The sequence below is a fragment of the Neopelma chrysocephalum genome, unplaced genomic scaffold (assembly GCF_003984885.1).
Source record: "Neopelma chrysocephalum unplaced genomic scaffold, ASM398488v2 Primary Assembly neopelma1_26b, whole genome shotgun sequence".
Lineage (NCBI taxonomy): Eukaryota > Metazoa > Chordata > Aves > Passeriformes > Pipridae > Neopelma > Neopelma chrysocephalum.
Genome location: NW_020897696.1, coordinates 2,008,091 through 2,022,011, shown reverse-complemented (window position 1 = coordinate 2,022,011; position 13,921 = coordinate 2,008,091).

The following is a 13,921-nucleotide window of genomic DNA, read 5'->3' as shown; positions in this document are numbered from 1 at the left end:
GCTGTCTGTCTCTGTCATTCCCAAGTGGGTTTACACACAAGTCGTTAAATGATGTCAAGAGTGGAGGGAGCTAGAGCAGCGACATATATTGGCTCTCAAATTATTGGGAGATATCTTGATTTTATTTTTTCTGGCACCACTAGTCATTCTTCTATTCAGCATGGAGAAACACAACATAATATGCCCTCGCAAGGGAAAGGTGAAAAGAAATCATATTATCCTAGGGCATCAAGTGCTCATTAGAGCCAGCAATTAGCAAATCTCAGGTGCTAAGATGCTTATTCAAGCCTTCTGATACTACACTATTACATGGGAAATACAGTGAAAATCAGGTGTGAGAATGCCAAGATTTCTGTTTCTCAACTGAACTCAAAAAAAAAAAAAAGAGCAACTCTTCCCCTATACTTTGTCACATCCAAGTTTGGAAAGAACAAAGTACTGACTCAACCATACATATTTACTTTCATAGAAGTTAATTCAGTGGGTCTAATGGTATGTATTCTTAAGGTGTTTCTTGAAATCCTTATCTAACAAGTTGGCAAGAAGTTTTTCACCATTTTAAGTACACTTTGAGCCTCAGAAGACACTTGCCACGTTTGCAATTATGGACTAATGTTCTGCATATAGTATATTCTAGATTGGCTTTGAAAACAATAAATCCCTTGAACATAGTTCAGGTTACAGTTTTACCACTCAAATGTCTGTGGAACAGTTAATTTTAGGTAGTTACTTCAGAAAGGATACAAATATTGAAGCACAAATATATCTTTTGTGGTTTTCAGTTGATAAAATCTAACCCAAGAGCACAAAGGACCCAGCTGAATCTAATGGAAATATTCCCTTTGTCTTCTGTGGCCACTATGTCAAGCTCTAGGTGCTTTTACTGTTGGATGACTACCTACTGGTTAATGCTTCTGGTCAAAAATTTTGTATTTTAGTCTCATTCCTCAGAATAGGACACATAGTCCTTCACCAATTCAGTATCATGGTCCAGAGTGCTCTTGGAAAAAAGAATAAATTATCATCCCACCTTTAGGGATGCCTAGTTAGTAGGACAAGACAGAAAAGTCTGCATTGGCAACACTTCAGCTGTACTTGCATGGTGGATAAAGAGAGTCCTTTCATTTCTGGGTATGTTCATGAGAGAAAAAATGAAATCATTGGCATTATAATATAAATCCTTCAGCAAGTGTTCTAGATATGCCCTAGATAGGTGTGTATGTAGATTTACTTTAAAACTAGGTACACTGATCTTTTCATGATTCTGTTTAAGGTCAGAAAAAATTTATTTTTTATTGTTCTTAAGCAATTGAAGAACCATTTCATTTATCTCTTCACTGTGCTGACTTCCTCTGAGACCATGACTGAATAAACAAAAAAATTTAAGTCTTATTCGTCCTGTTCCTGCTCAGTAAGCTCAAGAAGTTTAGACAACACAGACAAAATCCCATTTTTCATCTAGGAATTCACACAGCCAGAGAACTGTGATTTCTGTCTCTTTCCTTATTTTTTTCTTTTCCATGGGAGCTGTTAGCACAAGTGACTTTTCTCAGAATATTACACCAGTAGCCTTATCTTGTTTGTCTTAATGGCCTAAGAAGTTTAGCTCTGCCTCAGTTGCTTGCGTAATTACTGATTATTTTCCTGAGTGAGGTGAAGGGGATCACATCCTACAATATGGCCATACCCCTTTTCTTTGGTCCCTGCTTAGCATTTGTGCCAGCTCCCTGGGGTAGGTGGGCAAAGTTCCAGCTGATTTCGGAGGGAACAGGGTTTCATCCAAGGGAGTATAGTGAAACTCGCATCCAGCTGTCAGGCATTGTGGGCATTCATTACTCTGTACTTTGAAATAACTCTTTCTATCCTTTGCACTCCTTAAACTTCAGCCTGGTCGAAGGCAATGTTGACCTTACGGCCCTATATTCGCTTACTCGTGTCTCTTTAGGTCTCACCTCTCTTGGCCTTATTCCTCTTCTACTTATATCCTTGGTGCTGTAGTCTGGATTGCATAGCAACTTTTCTGTCAGGACCAGTGTCTGGGCTGATGTTGTACTGGTGAAGGAAGGACTTGATTAATCTTTCTGTAAAGCGCTGGGCTATTAGGAGGCTTTTTAGGTGGAAAATGGAGTTCTGCTCAATGGCATTCTGGGGTGGTAGATAAAACATATTTTTTTTCCTGGGATACCTACAGTATGGAAGAAAAAAGGATAATATTTTAACAGAAATTGTTTTTGCATTGTGTCATAAACAGCCTCATCGGTTTTTCTTTGATAATTAGCTGTAACTGTTTAAAAATTGTTGGCTCTATTGAAACAAAGAGACTTTTGAAAGAGAACCAATATGAATACTTATTGTTAGTGAATTAATTTGGAAAAGCCTTGATTAAGCAATATACACCTATATTCACATTACAAAGCTGATTTTTCCCCCAAAGCATACCTGTGAATTCCATTAATATGAAGAAAGTTCTGTCTGAATATCAATTAGATCTTTGAGAAAGTATACTCATAAGCTGTGTTAGAGAAAGTCTGAGTCACATATGAAGAGGACCCAAAAAGCGTGGAGTTAATGGCTTCAGCTTGTCTTTGTTTGTCTAGGTGTGACCTATGTAAAGGCTCGGGAGTGTCTGTGATCCCTACTTAGGTCTGGATGTTCCTCTGGTCTTGGCAGGTCACCGCGTGCTTGACTGCTGAAGCATAGAAGGAGCAGCAACTGAAAATCTCCTGCTGAAAGCAGCTGCACCAATAGCTTGATTTTTCTCAGGTCTTGCCCATTTTATGGTTACTTGTACCCCAGATGCTACAGAATTACTATACTCCCTTTGTGTGACCAGCACAGGTTCCTTCAAAGCCTCAGGGAGTCAGGGAGTGTGGCAGCGTGGGAGAATCAGGTTTGGTTGGCTCCAAAACCAGGAATGCACATGCCTAGCTGCATGCTGAGCTTCCCCTAGACAGGAGAGGCATTGCAGCATTGGAGCTTCCATCACTGCCATTAGCAGCTCAACCTCTGCCATCACCCCACATGACAGCAGATGGGCAGTCTGTGGTACAACACCGTTCCCCAGGCTCCCCGGACGCATCCAATATGGCACGACCCTTGATGATTGTCCCCTGCTCTCCTAGCACCCTGGCATCAATTTGGCTGTGTCTCCGAACGCCCTTTGTGAGGCTTTCTCACAACCAACACATGCACAAGAAATGCAACTAAATGAGGATGCTCATGGGTTAATTGCTCAGCTCTCTGTGTTACACAGCAAGGACTGGTGTTATTGTCTCTGAGTTTTTTACCCAGGTTAAATAACACAGAAACATTGCTTCCAAAGCAATCCTTGGCTGCCTAATGAATGAGGATATTCAAAAGACATACATAGGTTCATTTTTATTATAAAAAATAAAATAATATAAAATTGTGGAAAGGATCTGATACAAAAGTGTGTAGGACGGATTTGCAATTAATTCTCCTTTTTCTTCTATGGAATTCAAACATACCTCTTAAAACAAATGGGCTGAGGCTTGGGACAGTAATAAGTCTTTGATTTTAATATAATTTTGAAAGAATCACACATCTCTAAAAGATTAGGGAAATATAACTTTTATTGTAATGCGAGTAGTATTTTACTGGACCCTGGCAGGGTATTAGAGAAATTATCATTTCTCATTAGTCTAACTGCCAACTAGCTCCTCTTACTTTCCTTTTCTTCACAATGGAGGGTGTCTCAGACAAAATGCTACTTAATCAAATTAATTAAGACGGAGTAGATTTCTGAAGAATGAGTTTCAGAAGGAATCAGGCCAGAAACTTAGCATGCTCAACACTTCAACTGCTTTCTCAAGTTCCAGCTTCAGTGGTATTTAATTGTTTTCTTGAGTCAGGTCCTAATAGTGTGGCTTTGGGATTAAAGCAGAGAAAATTTTTGCTAGACAAAAAGGTGCCATCAAATGGATTTATGAAAATATGGAAGTGTTGCTGAACTTTTTGTCAAAATAATTTCCTTCAAGAAATTCAGCTCTGTCAGTCTATTCATTTTGTAATTAAATGTTTTGACAATTCAGGTTGAAACAAGTATTGTATTTGTTTCAAAATTCCTTTTTGCTATACAGTTGTGAAGTCTGAAATCAAAACCACATCTGACTTGACCTTTTTCTGATCAGTTGTTCAAAATAACTGAGTTTTCTGCCAAACTGAAATAATTATTTTTCAGTGGTCAGAACTGCTGACGAATGCAAAAATTAAGGAACTAGAGTAAAAGTGTTTTGTATAGAGAACTCAACATTTCTGAGCTACGAAAAGAAAATCCTTCTAGAATATTCTATTATAATTTAGTTTATTCAGTTGCCACATGCAGTTATGCTAACTGCTGTGAATGCAGAGTAGCTGTACAGTTTATTTTAGCATGTATATCGAAAACAATACTTATTTTTTCAACTAGGACATATTCATCTGCATCCTATTCTAGAAAGGAATATCTAGTTGTTCGTCATCTGTGAGTAATCCTTCATTATTGCATAATGCTCGCCGTAAAAGCTCATACAGGACCACCTGTTGCATCAGGCTCTGTACAAATCAGGATTGTGAAATATCACAGCCTGGTCCATATCTGCTGGCTGCTGGATCTCAGTTTGTTGAGATGGGATCTCACTGTAGTACCCAGCATGACACAAAAGACTGGAGTAGAAAATAGATCCAGGCCATTCAGGAACTTTTTTTTCAGCAGTTCCTTTTTGCCTTCCTTTTCATCAACAAAAACCTCTCTTAGCAGTAAACTCCTGGTAGTTATATACCCCAAAGCTTTCAGCCCAAAGTTGTAGAAGGCACAACAGCATTTAGGTCTCAGGACAGACAGTAACTGAACACAAGTTGAACTGTAGTGTGGAGTAGACACCTTCTTGCAGGGCACCTCAAGTGTGAGACTCTCAGCATCAATCTCCAAAGGTTAGTAATAATCCTGGTTTGATGACAGCACACCGTGGGAGAGCACAGTATTTATATATATTCATTTTTTTCATGGCTAGGCTTCGTGAACGAAGATTTGGGAAGGACTCTACCCACTTTTGCTACAAGCGCACTGGTGGCTAAAGAGGCCAATACGAGATAGACAAGTCCAGTTGCAAAAGGCACAGCAGAAGGACTCCTTGGATGGTATCGGCAAGACACGATTCTTTCTGCGTTGTCTCTCCTCCTCAAGAGTGATCCTGCGTGCGTTCTCAAAAGAAGCAGCAGCGTTATAGATAGTGTGTCTCCAGGCCTCCCAATTGGAGGCCAGAGTAGACCAATGATGAAGATCAATATGGCCAAGGCTGAGATGATGTTTTAGGGAGTCCTTGTATCTCCTCTTCGGGGCTCCTTTCTTGCGGCAGCCGGTGGCAAGTTCACCACAAAGCAAGATCTTAGGGAGGCGGTGGTCCTTCATCCTGGAGACGTGTCCTGCCCAACACAGCTGTGTTCTCAGCAACATGGCCTCAATACTTGTGACTGCTGCTTGTTCTGGAACAGACGTATTAGTCACATAATCTGACCAGTGGATGTTTAGGATTGTACGGAGACAGCGTTGATGGAAGCATCTAGGAGTCGCAGGTGGTGGCAGTAAAAGACCCATGATTCGGACCCATATAAAAGAGTGGACAGTACAATGGCTCTGTAAACACTGATCTTTGCACTTTTCTTCAGGTATTTATTTTGCCAGACTCTTTTATGGAGTTTTCCAAAAGCACTATATGCCTTTGCTAACCTGTTGTCTACCTCTCCGTCAATCTTACTGTCCGAGGAGATGAGGCTACCTAGGTAATTAAACTGCTGGACTGATTTGAGCTCTGATTTGGCAATGGTGATATGGAGATGATGGAAGACTTCCTGGGGTGCAGGTTGATAGAAAACTTCTGTCTTCTTTAAGCTGACTTCCAGCCCAAAAAGCTCAGCAGCGTCTGCAAAGCAGGATGTGAAATGCTGCAGAGCTACTTCTTTGTGGGTGACAAGGGCAGTATATTTATATATATACATATATGTACATATATGTATATATGCATATATACAAACAGCACAGCACAGGTCTCAGATTGTCTATGTCAGATATGACAGATCTGCATACTGGAATCCCGTCCATCTCCCTCTTTGTTTGAACAACCACCCCTCTTTTTCCCCCAGATATGATTTTAGTGAACAGCATGATAGTCAAGTACAGAGACAAAGGTATAACACACATTTGCCTGTCCTCTCAAAGGCAGAAGAACTGTGTAAACCTCTGGTAAACATCATGAGGCTTAATGTAGTTCCCCTGAGACTGATCTGTCCCCCCACGTTGAAGTTCTTCATTGAGACTCAAGTCATCACTTCTAACTTCCAAATCTTTTAAGGAGATCTGGTTTCATTTGTACTTACTCAGAGTGATCTGATGCTGGCAGCAAAGACAACTTTCTCGCATGACGAAAGCATTTTGAAATGGTTTCTAACCCTTTTTTGACAAATAGGTCAACTGGGGAAAACCAAAGTTCTTTGCCACATCTGCTCTCTGGTGGGACATTGATGTGAAATGAGACATGAAGGGGAGGAGGCATAACCACACTCTTTTTCTCAAGTAGAGTTTCTGAAGAGGAAGACATCAAAACTAGTGAGAATAGATCTTTATTTTCTTCGCTCTTTCACAGATCTGTGATTCAGAGGGTGTAATGTGAAAATGTGTGATTCTCTTTTGAAAGGACGGCTACGGTGCATGTGATATTGATCAAAAACCACTGGAATCTTGCAACAATCTCTGAAAGCTCATGTCTCTATCTCCATTTAACAATCCCCTCCTTTTTCTCCTCCCTGTAGCATCATCATATAGCAAAGCCTCTAAGGAGAGGTACCAAATAGGTTGAAAATAAATATTTTCATAGGGAAAAAAGAAGACATGTTTTTAAAGTGTTACAAGAGATTACTTTATTCTTTTTTTCCTTACATAAAATGACATCTATAATGAATATTAAGTGGAATTAGCTGAGATAAAGAGAAAAAAAAATGGACAGAAGTGTTTCTGAAACTAGCTATACAGAAATGAAAAAAATCATGTAACCAAGAGCATTTTTGTTCTAATTGTTAAAAAATGTTCTCTCCCATTCTTGGAACTTCTAGTCCAAGTTTGAGCCTGAAGCAAATTTTTACAGTAAAGTTATAAACCCACGAAAACAGAGGTTTATAATGGAAACACTGGCACAATTCTAACTAATGTGTTGTGCCATGGGGTGTCTGTAATAAAAAAGTCTCTGAGTTTGTATGCCAGCCAGAATAGCTAGCAACACCCAAAAAGAAGAGGATAGAAGTAGATGAAACATCATTGGCACCAGCTCTCTGAGATAAAACAAGCACACAAAGTCCTACACTGTAAAGGGTTACAAACAAATAATTTGTCACAGTTTTGAAAAGATACAGAATAGGAACCATGCTTTGAGAAAATGATGGGTTATTAAGGTATGGAATTTAATACCATTGTCAATCTATAAAACTTTTACAACCTAGTCTTATTTGCACAGAGATTACATCCTCAAAGCTCAGTGCCAAAGACACATGTTAATAAGCTCACAACTTTTAATTAAGCAATATGTATAAGTAGATTCCCATTAAGCTGTGATTTGTGGGCTAGTTCATTACAGTGGGTTCCAGCCACCAGACACATATTCAATACAAATCAAGCAGCCTGCATATTATCCAGCTTAATGTGAGCCTACTTGGGATATTTTATCACCAGTTCAGATTGGCGGTTCAGAGAACTATATTTTTTTCTGAGACTGGGGCAGCGACCAGAACCTTATAATGACCCCATGTTGTTTTCTTAATGAAAATATCCATCTAAATCGTTTAGTTGCAACTGATAATTATTCATATAGTTAATCATAGTTCTGTTATATACAACATATATATGACATTCAGCCAGAACACATTTGCTCTCATTTAAATTAAATGTGTAAAATAAGGCATAAAAGAAGTAAATATGGATATTAACAAATGGAACAATAAAACTAATTCACACATTTTACTCCAAAGAGATTGATGACAACATTTTCCAGATCTTGGAATAACTCTCTTTTGAGTTCCTGAATTATGTTAAAATTTCTGCCCCCCATTTGTGACACAGTGTGTCAAGCGGAATTTTTTCAATCAGCTTTACTCGTGACAGTGTGGCATGCCATTTCACATCTTTCTTGCTTAGACAGATTTCCCATTGATTACATCAGTAGTGAGGATTTTACAGCAACCTGATGCAACAGTCTTAAGATAGATATTCAATAATATTTAACACTCTTTTTTTTGCAGGAGTTAGAAGTTATGTATCATTGGATCATAATCTGGGAGAAATTACTACAGTCAGATTTCTGGAAAATAATACTTCATCATAGAATTTTCTTCTGGTACTCCTTCCATAACAATATGTTCATGAATTAACTTTGCTACACATTTACAGTTATCAAGAGTGACAATTGTTTTTAACAGCCCTTTCAGTAAGGATTCTACTGTATTTAACTATAAGGAAATATGCATTTTATTTACTGACTGACCTTTTCTCTGTAACCTCTATTTAGCCTCCATAAAACTAAACAAACCACTTAGAGTTGACTTTTTTTAATTTATATTTTCTATTTTGCTACTGAAATATTCTCTAAACAATCAATCTTAGATAATGTAATGATACTATCAAGAGCCTCTCAGTATTTATTTGAAAAGCAGAATTTGCCACTGAGCCCCAGGTCCATCTTATTCAGTGTCTTGTTAACAGCAGTGGCTTAGACATGAGGTTTTACGAAAACAGGGCAGGAACGAGACCCAGCAGAGGAAACTCCAGGCTGAAAGAGAAAGGAGTGAGCTCCTGAGAAGGAGATATGAATTACAAATCAAGAAGACAAGGAGAGGAGAAAGATCATAATTAGCTATAGCTCTAAATGTAAGAAGAATTTTTCAATCAATATGGTAAGATGCTTGTAGCCAATTAAAAGACTGTAAAGTAGGGACAATGCCATATGCAGATTAGGCTCATCTCATAAAAAAAGCCTTAAAGCAGTGTTGCATAGTTCATGAATTGATTTTGCTTGAAGGCCAAAGAAAAAGGAGCTGCAATAAGTCAGTCCTACAGTAACCAAAGTGGTACCTTGGAAAACTCCATTCAGTGGCAAATGATACAGTCACAGGAGTTTTATACATCCATTTTTACCAAAGTTTCACCTCACCTAACCGACTTTCAGGATCCTGCTGGGGCAAAACTGTAATGAAGATTTTTTTTATTATTATGCTATTTCTGAATTAACTAGAGCAGTGCAGACCTGGGAAAACCTGTACCTCTGCTTTTAGCTTTAATTTACTGCTGAATGATAGCACTTTGACAGCTCCATGGGATAAGCAGCATTTGGAGGAGTGAGGAAACTACTACAAATGCCAGAAGCTAAAGTGTTAAAAATAATCTCCTGCAGCCTGCAGAGGAAGCGTGGAGTCAAGGAAAACACCCAGACGTATAGCTGTTGAGACAGGAGCAACATTACAGCCTTTAAAATCAAATGTCAAAGAAGGAACAGTGCCTATTAGCTTTTAGAAACCAAAAATGAACAGTTCAGCTTTATCATACAAATGGGTTGCACTATCCAATTACTAACTTCTGATGAGCACCATGTCAATTTTGAAATTGTACTGTTGAGTCCGTGAAGAAGAAAAAATAAATCTGAGTTATCCACATAACAAGGATAAAAGGAAGCCAAACTACTACAATCCTGACCTAATTACCCAGACAAATCACTCCCCTTTCTGGAACCTTGTAGAGCCAGTAAAAACACTGTAGCCTTTGCTGACAAAGCTCTGACCTTGTATGAGGCCCCTTTCCTCTCCTGATCAGGTCCCATCTGATCAGAAGCCTGGAGAAGTCCTCTGATTGGGTCCTTCACTTGAAGGAGTATCTTTCTCAGCACCTTTTTGTTTCATCTTACCCAGGAATATAACAGCTGGGACTGTGTATGGCCCAGCTGAGTTGGCTTCAGAGGTCTGCAGCCTGCACAGTGCATGGGACTCCTCGTCCATGACGATACAAAGGCTTCCATTACTTCTTCAGTGTTCTTAAGTCTGAATCTGGTTGACAACTCCCATTGTAGTGCTATTCTTTACCCCCAGGTACATGAGTGGTAGATGAAGTATGGATTGAGTTTCTCCCTCAGAACAGACAAAGGGAATTACGAAAAGAGCAGCAGCAGAGTATATAATTGAAATAATAATAATAAACCTCATAAATTACATTTCTTTCTTTTTGAAAACATGTTTATGTGGTTAAAAGTGAACCATATTTTTCATGGTAGTAGGAATATTTATGTATTTTAAAACACACAGCTATTTAATTACTTGGCTGACAACCTTACTACTGTGGGGAGTATAAGCCATCAGAGAGCTGAGCAGGTTCCCTTAGTGGAAAGCCATCAACTTTGATCCATTAGATGGGCATTTTATGTCTTTCCTGATCCCAAACACAGTGCCATGGGTAACTTCAGAAGTAAATATCTTAGATGAAATTTCAGGCCAAATCTTCCCAATGTCCCCACTTAGTGTGCTTCACACTACAATTTTAGGGCACATCCAGTGTTTTCCTTAGTTGAAACTAGAATGGAAGATTATTCCAATCTATTCCAGAAGGTTTATTCCAGGAATAAACCTATCTTACTCAGTGCCTAATGGGTCTTAAATCCACAGGACCAGATTACAAGTGTGAAGTAAACCCCTACAATCTGTGGGGCATGGACACCAAACCTTCAGCATCAGATAAAGGTCTACAAATCTGTTTGTACTGTCCTGTGCTATTGCTAGTGTAGTCTAGTCCCTTTGTGTTGTTTCCTTGCACATTCTCACGGAACACACTTCTTGCATTTTTTTTAATCTTAATCTCAAATACCTGTTTTATCACTCACAACATTCATAGTCAAATTAAGAAACATACGACTTCCAAACAAACCTTTAAACCAGAGACACACACACACACACACACACAGAGAGAGTAGAAATCCACTTCAGCTGCAGTTGTGCTGGATGAAGAAATGACAACCTCACTCCCACCTGTCCTCACCACCCTTCTCTCAGAGGTGACTGCACTTGGAGCTGCTAGTAGAGTTGCTCATGTGAATGCTCTTGCACCTGTTTTGGATAAACATGACCCTGTAAGGTTTGAATAGCTGCAACAGAAGTTATTTGCTACTCATCCCGAACTGGGTGAGGGAGAGCCCCCAAGGGAGCTTCTCCTGCATGAAAAAGCAGCTGTAGATGATCTTTTCAGGTGGCACAGCTGTGCTCAAAGGAGAGTGTGTGTCCGCAACAATAGCAAGGGTAGAAAAGGAAAGCTAAAAATTAGCAACCTGAATGAAATAGCTCATAGTCTGTACTCACTATTTTGGTTTTGGTCCAAGTTGTACCTGTATCGGCTCTTTTGACATTTCTTCTATAATCCCTCAGGCTGTCAGAGGGGCAGAGAGAAGCCCTCAGCTTATACATACAGCCTCAGACACAAGTAAAATGTTGAGTTCCTGATAAGCTAGACACATGTGCATAAGGCCACTGATTCATAAGGAAAAGACAGCATTTAAGAGTTGTTAGTAGACCAATGTAATGTGGTAAACTTGCCGATGCTTAAAAATGAGGAGTAATGTGGCAGGGGGGGGCCAGGAATAGGAGGCTATAACCAATTCCTGTCCACCAATTGTTAAACAAAAAAAATCATGTGGTGAGATGTCATGGTTTGAGAGCCCCAAAATCCGATTCCCGAGTCCTAGCCCCCCTCCCACATCTCAACCCAGTGTGAGATGGGTTTTCCAGACACCACATGAGACTCAAAATGGGGGGAAAGGGATATATTAAAATACACTGTACAAATAAATATTATAGTACACTACGTACACAATCTCAACTATCTCCTCTCTCTGAGCAGCAAGTCTTTCTAGGGCAGCAGTGTCTCTTTCTCTCTTCCATGCAGCAGCTGTAGCTGGGTCTTTGCCAATACACACGAGGGGAGTCCAAGCCCCTCGGCCCTTCGTCTCCAAACGAGGGTCTTCCCTTCCATGGGCTGCGTTTCCCAGGACAAAGGGCACGTCACCACATCATATCGCAAAGCACAGGGGTCTTCGCAATGGTCCTTATCTTCAGGGGATTCAAGCCCCTTGCAGAGCTTTCCGTGCTCTGCCTCAAAACTGCCAGCTTGGCAGCAGCAGGGGGGAAACCCTCCTCCGCATTCCATCGGCTGTCCCGGTCCAGCTCTGGGAAGCCTGAGCTCCTCAGCTCCTCTCTTTGCAGTGCATGCTGCATTTTAGGACTTCCATTCAGTAGGAGTCCACCCCCTCCATTTTAGGAGGGATCTCAAAGGAGTTTGGGGGTTCTGGTTTTTCAGTTCTTACCCCAAAACTCTCTCTCTGTAGAACTTAGTTCTGCTCTCTCTGCTGCTGGCTCTCTTTCCTTCAGACAACTCTGTGTCTCTCTGGTTAGCTGCATGCTTGGTTTGCTGCTGCTTCTTCAGTTCTTATCTGTTGGCTCTCTGCCACCTTCCCTCGGTCAGTGCTGTTCTTGCTGCCGCTTCTGCTGCTCATGGTGGAGAAACATCCCCCAGCTCATAGCTACAGGTACTTAGCCCAGCCTTACACTATTCCAAGTCCCTGTAGCCCCCCAGCCAGGGCGGGGGGGGGGCGCAGCCCCCCAGCGGGGGCTCCAGGCCCCTTCCTCATGGCTTAGAACATGGCCACCTCTCCAACTACAACTACAACCACTACCTTTCTTTTCCGGTCTGGGTGATATGTTTATATTCTGCAGAAGCACTCATTGGTTCAAACCTCAAGGGTCACCACCCCCAGGGGGTTTACCATTTTATAGCTTCAGGGGGAAAACTGTTTTCCCCCCACCACATGAGACCATCTACAAATTTAGACTTTTCCATCTTTAATTTGAAAGATATGATGAAAAAGTAATGTATGTTCTCTGACAGTTCAGAGCTTCTCTAATACATTTATATCTAATACACATATCTACAGATATCTAATACACATATCTGTGGAAAAAGACAAAAGCCTTCAAATAGTGATTTTGAATTCCAAGACAGGAAATAAGGACTTAAACAGCATCAACAGAAGGCAAAACTCTTGAAAGGTTTGAAATACAGAGGCTTTCCACTGAAATCTGTCCTGCTATCATTCTATACACATGAGCACGCACATACACATTCCTGCACTGGTTCAGGATAGTTGTCTGTTGCTCCAAATTCACTGCACATGGTGAAGTTCTAAAATTTATCCAAGACAATGTTGTTTAGAGTCCTTTTTTATTATTATTTTTCTATTTTATTATGTAAGGACTCTGCGCCTTTGGAATAGGAAGCTAATATAAATATATGCTGTAGTGCAGATGAAGAACTTTCCCAATTTCATTAGCAAGTAGCAAGATCTGTACATATACCTCCCATACAGAATGTTTTAGAAATATGCCCTATTATGTCTAGTTAAGTCAACCTTGTGTCATTATTTCATATTAGTGTATATGACAGAATTGACATACCCAGAAAAGATGCATCAGAACCATTATGTGTCATCCAGGAAAATGAAAAAAGGAATTCTATGTTTTGAAAACTAGGTTAAGTATCACATCCTCAAGTATTTTGAGAAGAAAAGGTTATATTGGTACCAAAAATAATATCTGTTGTTTTAAGGTTTAAGAAAGTACTTTGAATAAAGATATAGTAAAACAAAAAGAAAAAAAAAAGCCAACTTTGGAGTGCATATTTAAGTAGAAGAGTATAGTGAAATGAGAATGAAAATCTGCTGCACAAAGAGAAGGCAGCATTGTCTCGGTTCTGAATATATGTTGTAAAAAAAGGCAATTTTTTTTCACAAGGAAACTTTTTGAAATAAGTCAAGATTTTGCAAAATATTTCTTTCAGGTCCAACATCAT